Genomic DNA, 9,575 nt, shown 5'->3' with positions numbered 1-9,575 from the left:
CTGCCTCATGTGCGTGACTTACATATGTGCTTGTCTGCCTCATGTGCGTGACTGGCTTATGTGCGTGTCTGCCTCATGTGCGTGCCTGGTTTATGTGCGTGCCTGCCTCATGTACGTGCCTGCCTCATGTGCGTGCCTGGTTTATGCGTGTCTGCCTCATGTGCGTGACTGGCATATGTGCGTGTCTGCCTCATGTGCGTGACTGCCTTATGTGCGTGTCTGCCTCATGTGCGTGCCTGGTTTATGCGTGTCTGCCTCATGTGCGTGACTGGCATATGTGCGTGTCTGCCTCATGTGCGTGCCTGGTTTATGTGCGTGCCTGGTTTATGTGCGTGCCTGCCTCATGTACGTGCCTGCCTCATGTACGTGCCTGCCTCATGTACGTGCCTGCCTCATGTGCGTGCCTGCCTCATGTACGTGGCTGATTCAAGATAATTTTCTCGAGACGTGACAGGGAGGTAATTTTCCTTCACAGACTACCGCCCTTTTGATCTCCTTACACATGTTCCCATTTTCATCGCCTGACATTTGCTGATGCTGAATTCTAGTAGCCATTTCTCGGATCAACGCTGCAGCGTGCCTAAGTCATCTTGTAGTCTAACAACCCAGCTTTAACTGCTAACTTATAAACAACTTTACAACACTTAATCATGCTATGAACTTTAAGAAACAAGAACCTGTGGCCGAAGTACAGACTTTAATCTGAGTGATATTTTGATCTTAAGTAAAAAAAAAAACATTATCAGCCGTACATCACCAAGAGCACAGAACTCTATACCTTTACCACCCAAGTCTATCTTATAAGTAGCAGGGTAAACCCATCCTATTGTTGCTACCTGCTGGTAAACCCATCCTATCGTGTTTATTGGGCAGCGTCACTCATCCTGTGAGTGGACACACCGCCATAGCAGCATGTACAACACTCCCCAATAGGAAGAAAACCCGCTGGGTTGTTCATCCTGTCACTTGTACCCAGACACAGCTGGGACTTGCTTAACTGTCTCAAGTGAACAGTTCCTCAAACAAGAAGATTAACATTTGCCAACCCTTTAAATCTTACGTTATCTTGCGGGTGAAAAATGGGGGAATCTTTTAAGAACAGTATCACTATTTGACAAATAGTTTTTTCCTAACTCAGACAATGTGGGGTTTATTATTCTACACATACTTCTGATTTCTCTCAGGTGTTCACATTCACGTAGATAGTGGTCAAGGCAGTGTCCATCACTCTCACCACAGATTCTACAACTTCGCTGATCAACTGTTGTTTCCATTCCATATCTCCATGGATATTTGTATCCAAGACGGATTTTCGCTATTACTGATTCTCTCCCGCGTCCTCCTCCTCTTCGGCCATAATGATTGGGATTGCCAGCTGCAACCATGTTGTACCATCGTACAGATTCACTGGTTTGTGCTTCTATCCTCCTTTCCTCAGTTACCTTGTCACGGTGATGTTGCCTGACAATACCTTTAATTTGTAGTAGACTTTTGGGTATGAAGCATTCAGTATGGTCTCCTTCAGCGCCTTCAGCAGCCAGCACATCTGCTCGTTCATTCCCACATATTCCAACATGGGAGGGGATCCACAGAAACTTGACGACTCTTCCCTGATTGGTAAGTACTCTCATAGCTCTCTTAATTTCAGCGACTATTGCAAGATTTTCTGCCCGATTTTTACTTAGGCTTTGCAGTGCTGCTTTTGAATCAGTGCAGATCACTGCACCATTAGTGTTCCGTTCAAGAAACCTTAACGCCATAACAATGGCAGTTAGCTCTGCTTGTGTTGAAGAAGCATAGTTCTCAATACGTGCTTTTTCTTCATTTCTGCGTTGGAAAGCAATTACCGTGTATGCTGCACCAGCCCTTCCATTGACAGGATTTTTTTGTTATTATTTTCTACCACAGACGTGGCCACACATTTACAATGCTAACCAGCATATATACATTTTCTTCTGTCCTCCATGGACAGGGTTAGAGAAGTGTTAAACATATAGTTCAAGGGTTTATTGAACACTCAACCACAGAAGGTGATTCGGTGCTTTTAAAATGCTAAGCTAACCTACATACGTAAATACATAGATACACAGATTTACGTATGCCCTACATAAAGTGTTTGATGTGTCTTTTACATAGTGTCATTAATGTACATTCACAAAGGTGAAATGTAATTCTGATCAGCTTCCATATATACTTTATACCCATACATATACATACACACACATATATACATACATATATACACACACATGCATTCACATACATTTGTCTCATTTACTCTGACAGGGTGAGATAGCTGATAAAGAAACTAGTGTGCAATTAAGCACTTAATCACTGAAGGTGATGAAGGTGCTTTTACAAGCTCAATTGACAGGATTATATGACCTGTCAGTGTAGATTTGATCTAGTTTATCTCCGGCTTCTTTATAAATTTCCTCTAGATACTTGTGTCTCATTTCTTGTGGTATCATGTTGGATTTGTTCATTGCCATTTCATTGATAATCCTGCATGAGTCATCCTCCCAGGGGGGCACAAAAGATAAGGAGGTGTGGGGGATGTCTCAAGGGGCTAGGACAAGAGGAAGGTCCTAGGTCCAAGAGAGAGTAAAGAGTAAGTATCATTTGAGACAGTTAATCAAGTCCCAACTGTGTTTGGGTTACAAGTGACAGGATGAATAACTCAGCGGGTTTTCTTCCTATTGGGGAGTGCTTGTGCATGCTTCTATAGCGGTGTGTCCACTCACAGGATGAGTGGCGCTGCCCAATAAATTCGCCCCTCGGATCAAAATTTACAAAAAAATACAAATTTAGATCAATGAGGGACTGAAGTCACGAGGGACTGAAGTCCTCATGATCACTGAGGGACTGAATAATTGGTCTCTTGAGCCACGAGGTAATTAGGGAGGCAAGTGAAAAGTTTGTAGTGATACTAGGAGGGGAGTTGACGTAACGGGCCGGTAGTCTAGGCAGGATCTGATTCTTTCTGATGAGTAGGTACATTTTTGGCTGCTGAGGTTATCGATGATAAGCCCGGTGTAAACAACCTACTTGTGTACGGTGGGTTATTCCCTGTTGTAACCACGCACCACCTCTTCACCCACAACCCCCGCCAGGCATTCTAATGTGATAGTATTTATAGTCACTACTTGGTCAAGAACTACTTCCCTCCTCTCTAACCCTTCCTTGCCTTACCTTCCCTACCAGTACCTGTCTCCCTCCCCTACCAGCACCTGTCTTACTCCCCTACCACCACCTGTTGTGGGAGAAAATACTAGAATTAGGTGAATGAGGAGTATTACATAGGACCAAACATGTGGTTCAAGTATTTGGTATCTAGGTTCAAAGGACCAAAAACCCGGTTACTAGAACTATAAATTTGCAACTGAATAAATACTGTAAATAATTCATAAAAATGTAACACAATATAAGCTAATTCTTGGTTCAGGGTTGTGGAGTCTATTGAAGCTCTTGGGATTTGCTGGTGTAAAACATATGGAACAACATGGGTTACGAATTGGCAAGTACTAATTGAAATTGAATTTGAAATAAGTTTATTCAGGTAAAATACACACAAAGGGATGAGGTAGCTCAAGCTATTCTCACCCCGTTCAGTACATCGTGTTAATACATACATATAAACACATCACAAACAATAAACATATTACCAAACATTCTGAGAGATAAACATCTACATTTCCTAGGCAAGTACTATGTGGAAATATTATAGCAGTTACGAATATGTTGTCAAATAGGAAATTAACCCCTGTTGCAGAAGACTAATAATCATCAATTGCAAATTTTGTCTACAGCTGTGGTATTTGTCTCACAGTTTCCCAATTGACAAGAAAAGTGCCATGGAGATTGTGAAAACTATTTTTAGATATGTATGTTATGGTAGATACCAACCAATTAAACGGACTACCCTATGTAAAGGTAAGAATAACGGTGGAATAGGCATACTGAATGTGTACCATAAGTCACTTGGCTATATTATTCACCTTTAGAAAGGAGATAACGCAGAGGGATAGTGTAAATGCGCTAGAACATTATTTTTGTAAATTACGTGTTAGCTACTTGATACATATGCCAGAGTATACTGACTTTGCCTTTATTTCACCTCGCTTTTATACATGTGTAACTGATGTTCTCAGACGGATTTGTAATATTGAAGGGTTTTTAATGATGAACAGTAAACAGGTGTATGATATTCTGCTCCCAAATATAGTTCCTAGAGTAGAGGAGGCATATCCACTCTTTAACTGGCGAGTTATATGGGCAAATCTTCATGTTAAACTCCCCAATACAATATCGCCTTGCCCCAATACAACGTGAGCTATTGTATGGCTATATTCATGAGACCCTCCCTCTAATAATAGGTTGTTGATGTTGGGCATTAAGGACAACAATAGGTGTGACCAATGTACTGAAATTGAGAATAATATGCATATATTTTAATTCTGTAAGCAGAAAGTTGTTCTTGTAAACTGGATTAGAGACACTCTTAAAGCTCTATGTGAACCAAGTATTAGAGTGGAGTTAATGTGGTTTTTAATGTTTCATATTAACATAAAATGCAAAAAAATTGAGAATACAATTTATGCTGCTTTCTGATCACATTTTTTGTGTGTGGATAGGCAGGCAGGAGGGTTACTGTGTGTGGATAGGCAGGCAGGAGGGTTACTGTGTGTGGATAGGCAGGCAGGAGGGTTACTGTGTGTGGATAGGCAGGCAGGGGGGGTTACTGTGTGTGGATAGGCAGGCAGGAGGGTTACTGTGTGTGGATAGGCAGGCAGGAAGGTTACTGTGCGTGGATAGGCAGGCAGGAGGGTTTTCAGTAATACCTGCGGATATTCCAACAATTTAGCTTGTCCTTTATACAAGGATAAGATAATTACTACAGTAATTACTGCAAACACTGGTACGGTTCATTATCAAAACTGAACTAGGTACATAGTTTATCCTAGCTTCTAGAAATATTGTAACAACCAATTATCTTTTGTTCTTATAATCATAACAAAGTGGTTGTATAATGCAAGGATAATGCATGTGTGCAATATGCAAAGAAAATATTATATAGCAATAAAATAAAACTATTTTGATAAATTAAAATTAATGAATATGTCAATTAAATGTATGATGATTTATACTAAAGAATTATATACACAAGATATAGACATTCAGATTTATATGAATATATTCAGCAATAAAAGAGGTTAAGTCACTGAAGAAGGTAAAATCAACTCACTAATTAGTGAGGCGTTGCCTCGCTGCCTAGTTGACTCTCAATTTATATATGGATGACAATTGATGACAATGGATGACAATTATGACAATTTATAAATGTCATAAAGCTTACTATTCGCCAACATACGCTCTTAAAACAATTAATAACTTATCCTGAAATTGAGAACCGTAAGCCTAATGTGGCAAGTTGTCATATGATGTTTCTCTTGTTGATATGAGGCATTATATTTCGACGGGGATATGACAGCCTTGATATTGGTCATGTCCCTGACAGCTTTTGCTGTGGGATGGCTTCTTGAAGCGTCTTTTTTCTTTCTACCACAGACGTGGCCACAAATTTACAATGCATATATCCAGCATACCAGCATATTACAGTGTACATATTACAATATACCAGCATATATACATTTTCTTCTGTCTTCCATGGACAGGGTTAGATCTGTTAAAGATATAATTCAGTGATTTATTGAACAATCAACCACAGAAGGGGAGTGTAGTGCTTTTAAAATGCTAGGCTAACCTACAAACATAAAGACACAGATTTACGTCTGTCCTACATAAACAGTGTTCGAGGTGTGTTTTTACAGTGTCATTAATGTGTGCACCCCATAACCATCTTAAAGCGGTTGCTAGGATGATGTCACATTGTGGGAAACCTGGCTGGACTCCTGGCACCCGAGCTCAACTTCACTCCTTCTTGATAAGAGTTCTTATGGTCAAATTATAGATCAAATTATAGATCAGGGACTTCCCGAGTATCTAGGGAATCATCACTGGTGATTAGATAAGTAGGTTATGTCCGTGGAAAAGTTATCAACACCACACATGTGCAGTGCAAACAGCTTCGATGGCAACGAAGGAGGATTTTTTTTTTGGAGGGGGGGAGTAAAGAGGAAGGAGAGGCATAGGTGAAGGGAAGTATAGAAGTGGGAAATACAGTGAGAGGTATGAAAGCAGGCGGGCTGTCCGCCTCGCTGACACCATGTGTGGGTGTTGGCAGCTAAGCTAAGCTGGCTCCCTCTTGTCAGGGAGCTGTGAGTGTGTGAGAGGTTCTTCACATGTGTTTCACCATATGTGGATGTCTATAGATGAATACTGTGTACCATTCATATATACACACTCCGATGCTTCCACACATACAGGACAAGGGGACACAGGTGGAAACTGAGTACCCAAATGAGCCACAGGGACGTAAGAAGGAACTTTTTCAGTGTCAGAGTAGTTAACAGATGGAATGCATTAGGCAGTGATGTGGTGGAGGGTGACTCCATACACAGTTTTAAATGTAAATATGATAGAGCCCAGTAGGTTCAGGAACCTGTACACCAGTTGATTGACAGTTGAGAGGCGGGACCAAAGAGCCAAAGCTCAACCCCCGCAAGCACAAATAGGTGAGTACACATGTTCTATTTAAGGCTCTTTATTTTATTATTATTATTTATTGAGTTGTTCATACACATATATACATACACACACACACACACACACACATATATATATATATATATATATATATATATATATATATATATATATATATATATATTATATATATATATATATATATATATATATATATATATATATATATACATGTATATATATATATATATACATATATACATACACAGATATATACATATGCACACATATATATATACACATACATACATGCATATATATTCCCATATACATATATATACCCATATACAGATGTATATACACAACTATACACATACATACTCAATTTTTCAATTATGGGGAAGGATATCTGGTTAGTATATCATCTGGGCATTATGTACTGTGGGACGGGGTTTGCATCTAGTGAATCGAGGCTCTTCGGCCACCAGCTGTGGGAGCGGGGCGTCTCATCTTGGAGTAATCTTTCAAACATTGGGTCCTCTAACATTTCGATGGTGTTCCACACCCTGATGGCTTGGTGCTGCAGTCTGATGTTCAGTGGCTGTATGTTCAGGAGCTCATGGAGCTCCTGGATTGCCTGATCATATGGTGGACGGTGTTTTGCTGCTCTCCTTAGCGCCTTATTTTGGACTGCTTGCAGTTTCTGCATGTTAGTTTTCTTTATGATGTGTAATGGTACTGGGGGATATTCTAGATGCGGCCGAACTAGAGCCTTATATAGGTGGATCTGAATGTTAGTACTGAGGCTTCGGAATCTCCTCAATTTTCCTAAGGCTGCTTTGGCTTTGTTTAGTCGGTCCCTTACATGAGTTTGTATCCCTGTTCTATTTATCATAAGTCCCAGTATTCTGCCTACCTCCGCATATTGGATCGGATGGTTGTCAAGGATGATGGGGTCCGGGTTTCTTTTCGCAATGTGTATTATCTGAAACTTTTGTTTGTTGGTGCTAATTTTCCATTGCTTCTCAAAGTTGTTTATTGTTAAGGGTCTTCCTCCCTTACCAGTACCTGTTTCCCTCCCTCCCTTGCCAGCAATATTGAATAAAGAAAACACGTCCATCAATGGTGTTATCTCGAAGGCTAAACTGTGTTAAACCTACATATGCAACCGGAATTTGTTTTTAGTTTATTTACTTAATACATCAACACATTCTACTCAATTTTAGGTGAATTAGATGATTAAGGACACCATAACCATCTTGTGGGTGAGTGTCAGAAAGGTTATAGTCAAGTGGGTTCAGTTACTGGATCCGAATGCTTGAAGTTTGAGGCAAGAAAGCTACTTCTGTGGTGAATTAATTGCATATGATTTTAACAACCCGTTCTTGCAAATTTAATAAGTCAATATTGACTTATTAACTATGTGCATAGGTGACATACTTAACATAATAGTTTCCCTTGAAAAGCTTCATAGAAAACACCGACCTTACCTAACCTACTTAGTATGTTAAGATAAGCATCTTATTGCTTCGTAATTACAATTATTACCTAACCTATAATAGGTATAGGTAAAGTAATAATTGTAATTACGAAGCAATAAGATGCTTATCTTAAGATACTAACAAGGTTAGGTAAGGTCGGTGTTTTCTATGAATCTTTTTAAGGGTATCTATTATGTTTAGTATATCACCTATGCACGTAGTTAATAAGTCAATATTGACTTTACTAATTTGCGAGAACGGGTTGGATTTTAATGGGCCTATCATACACCCGACACTCATTTCATATAAATTAAAACATGTTTAAATAAGCGGCTTAGTTATTAGGAGAAGGCAGAGATCTCAACGAAAGCCTAACTCTTTGTTTATTTTGAATTATTTGAATTTAATTTCTGGTTTTGCATGCACTAAGTAAATATATAACAAACATTAAAGGTAATTAAACACATAAAATTAAATACACGCTGTATGCAGGCGATGAGTCACAATGACGTGGCTGAAGTATGTTGACCAGACCACACACTAGAAGTTGAAGGGACGACGACGTTTCGGCCCGAATCGACTTGAGAATGGTCCAGGACGGGCCGAAACGTCGTCGTCCCTTCAACTTCTAGTGTGTGGTCTGGTCAACACGCTGTATTTAACAATGGTTGAATCAATTAAATGTTGATTACCTTCCAATTTTACGAAAGCTGGACTGTGAGGGTTAGGCTTCTAAGTGCCGTTTGTCATGCGTTATAGAGCACTGCTTTGACTCCTGCACATTGTAAGAGGAACCTTTTGATGAGGTTTTGCAAGTCCTGTCAACCTCTGGAGGATTATAAGGGTCATCACAATAGCTTGTTGTCGGCAAGTATACTTTAGCCTTGAACAGTGATCACGACTACAGTACACTACCGAAAAATTTATGATATTTTGAGCAGTTTATCCTTTATGTAAAATCTTTATAAATAAAAATGTAAATGTTCGTTTTGTTCAAAATCGCTAATCTCCGAAAGTTCTTCACCGATTGCTTTGAAATTTTGACAAAGTTTCATCGAATACGCGTGTTTTTATATACCTACTATATAGATGTCACGTCTGTGACATCTATTAAAAGAATTAAGAGATTGTTATTTGCTTAGCTAAACGAACTAGAGAGTTCAGTTCCTGAATCGATTATGTGCCTCTATAATCCTTTACACCACCGCCAACGGGATGGGGATGGGGTGCATAATAAAGAAAGAAATTGAATTGATAGTCATCATGATAAGATGATGCAGTCAGGACTGCCCTTGAAGTTATTGTATATGTGTCCTTGAGGTTATCGAGTATGTGTCCGTCATGAAGTTATCGCACCGAAAAAAAAGATACAGAATTTAAAAGTAATTCCATCACAAACGTTCCAGAAATGCGTATGCATTTTATAGAAAATGATTTACTACCAGAAATCTTAGCCGAATATCTCGTTTGCTTATTGTAGTTCCTCCA

Source organism: Procambarus clarkii, chromosome 35 (assembly GCF_040958095.1).
Source record: "Procambarus clarkii isolate CNS0578487 chromosome 35, FALCON_Pclarkii_2.0, whole genome shotgun sequence".
In the NCBI taxonomy this organism is placed as follows: Eukaryota; Metazoa; Arthropoda; class Malacostraca; order Decapoda; family Cambaridae; genus Procambarus; species Procambarus clarkii.
This window is presented reverse-complemented; position numbering follows the sequence as displayed.